Genomic DNA, 3,070 nt, shown 5'->3' with positions numbered 1-3,070 from the left:
CATGCAATGGGTGGTTTGTGGGCCCTCAGTGACTCAGAGCAATACCATCGACACGCTCCCCACTGGGGCTTTCTGCAGCAGCTCTGGTTCTCCCTCCCGTATCTCACGCACACACCAGCCCAGCCCAACTTCGCTAAGACAACAGCTTACGGACTTTAACGTGATATTGTATCACTCTCCAGAGGTGCCTGAGGGAAAAATGCATTCCACTCACCTAATTGTGTTAGTCTAATGTTTCTCCCTCTTCTGGAATTAAGCTGTTTTTGAAAAACAACTCTCCAGGCTTCAGTGTTGCAAGGCTCTAGAGAAGAAGATCCAGGATAGAAGCTGTTTTAAGGTAAATTTGAATGATGTGTTTAGCAAAAGTTTAGTAATTTTGAAGGCCCCCCCGGTTTTTTTTCAAAGATTGACCAAGGATGAATTCTTTTCTATATTTATTGTATTTTATGTTTATTTATTCTTTTATGTATTTATATCTATCCATTTGGGAGTGTGTGTGGGAGGGTGGGTGAGAGGGGAAGTGCCTTTTTTTGTTTGTTTTAACTCCTCCAAATATTTCGCTGGCATTTGGAGGAATGGTCAAAAATAACACAGAAAAATGCCAATTATCCATAAGAGCCAATGATAAATAGTTGAGAGCACTTGGACTGGTGAAAGCTGAAAAAAAATATGATTTAAGCGGATTTTCTTTTGCCAGACAGGGGCCTTAGATTTAGAATAACAAAGTAAAACTTAATCAGGCCATTACAACTGAAATCATAGAGCTGAAATAACTATTCCAACCCCAGACAACAGGCAGCATCACCAATGCCTGGGTTATTTCTAACACACTTTAGACAGACTCCGTGTTCTCAGTAGGCTGTCCTTGCTGCCCTTGTGGACAGGAAGCTTCTCCTGTCTGAGGAGCACAAGTGATGGCACAAGATGCTTCTTCAAGGGGGAGGCATGCTAAGGAAGACTTAACTTTGAAGAACAGGTACTGGGTAAATGGCCAGTTGTCACAAGTGTTAAATAAGCAGAATCCACCCCAAATGACCAAGCCATGATCAGCACCAGGCATTTTGACACAGTCTGATAGAAAAAAAATCCGTATTTTCCTGTCTCTGAAATGTCTCCAAAAAGTGTAGGTATCTTGTAGACACCACCAAGCCCACATGATTTTAACTGCCCCATATGTGGCTGGCCCAAACTCCATCCCTCTTTACTAGGCTTTTTTCCTTATGAAGCTGAAGTAGCTTGTGAATTCTGTAGGCTGACTTTGAGGCAGAAGGAAAGACTGAAGGAAACCACACTTGCCCCCAGGAAAAGTCAATTTTATCAACTGCTAGTAATTTCTGAAGCCCTTGGTTGTATTTAAATAGGTTATATAGCATCTCAGTCAGCTTTCTCTGCTAGGAATGCTATGAAACTTCATTATTGCAGCAGCACCATAAATCTGGAGTGTTTTAGATAGATAGAGAGCTTCCCATAACTCAAACACTGCACCCACAGGAGACAGCAGTAGGTGATTTAAGGAGTCCTTCTTTCCTCCGCTTTGGGGATGATTTTCACTGGGGCTTTACTAACAAGCAGCCATTGAATCTCAGTAGTGATTGTGGACAATCCCTGTGTGAGACAAAGACATTTTATGCTCTTTGTGTCTTCTCACTTGTTGGGTGAAGGCCCGCCCCACACATCCAGTTGTGCGAGTCAAGACATAAACAAGGATTCAAGCAGGAGTCCCTCTATCTCAGGGAAAAGAGACAGAGAGAGCGTGTGTACACATTTGGAGAGCATTCAGTCCATGACCTGGGCATCTGATGTGACAGTGTGTACAGCTGCTGGATAGTAAATATCTTAACACACCCTTGAGATGGTACTTCCGAATACCCAGCTCTTCAATGAAACAATCAGAACCATGACTATAAGATTTACTCAGTGATAGTGTTCCTGTAGTTCTTACACAGTTCATTTGACTTCAAAAGACTATCTTTTAAAAGAGCAAGTGCATCTTAAGAAATAACCTTTAAGGTGTTTGATGATTTGTTTGAAATATTCTTCTGCTATTTCATTTCTAAAATGTCACTCGTATCTCAATCCTTATCTTAAAACAAAGCAAAATTTCTACACTATTTCTTCTATAAAGTTTTCACCTTCTTTACTGCTTTAGATTTCTTGCTATATTTAAGTTACGAGCTTAAATTATTAGCCTCGATTCATTTGCTACACAGTTTGGGGCCACAGATGAAAAGCAAATACCCCTTTGGGAAGCAAGTAAAGTACAAAACCGACTATAACTCACTCACCATAGAAAGCACCAGAGGGTTGTTTGTTTGAATTATCAGAAGTAGACGTTTAAAATGAACAACTGATGGCATTTCACACCCCGCTCCCCAACCTCACATGTGTCCCTGCTGCACAGGGAGCTTGCAGCTTCAGGTAGTGTTAATATCTGCCCGTAGTGCTGCATCCTTCCACTCTAGGTCAGTGAGTGCAGCATGCTGAATCATCAGGCTTTTGGGTGCATTCCCTGGAATGGGATTTATCATCATGGAGCTTCCCTACCACGCAGCATGACAGAGGAAAGCTCCTTTCAAGCCTCTGTTACCAGAAGCTGATTTGGATGCTCACAACTCAGTAGCAACATCCAAGCTGGTTATATACGGAAGGATTTTGAAAACATGCGGTAGTAAGTGCCTTCCTGCTTTTGACACAACACATTGCACAACCACCCAACAACTCTGCTGTTTCTCAGCTATTCACACCAAAACAAACACGTAAACACGCTTCTCAGTACTTGAACCCCTTAAGTACTAACGACTCCCTAGCGATGCTACTCGTGGTACTCGTGGGATTTTTCCTGCCTTAATTCCCACAGGATAGCGGACTCAGTAAGAGTCGAGAGATTTCTTTTAAACACTGTCACAGCGCTACAAATTTCACTTCCTTTATTTTACCGCTTCGATCCCTTCCCAAAGTACTTTCCGACCCACAGCGCCGTTTGTCTGCAAACCCCCCACTGAGGTGCACACGCGTGAGCGCATCGCTGCGCGGGGCTCCCGCGCAGCCCCCGTCCCGTCCCCCCGCGGAG

Source organism: Nestor notabilis, unplaced genomic scaffold (assembly GCF_000696875.1).
Source record: "Nestor notabilis isolate BGI_N333 unplaced genomic scaffold, ASM69687v1 scaffold10389, whole genome shotgun sequence".
Classification (NCBI taxonomy): domain Eukaryota; kingdom Metazoa; phylum Chordata; class Aves; order Psittaciformes; family Psittacidae; genus Nestor; species Nestor notabilis.
Note: the sequence above shows the minus strand (reverse complement) of the source record.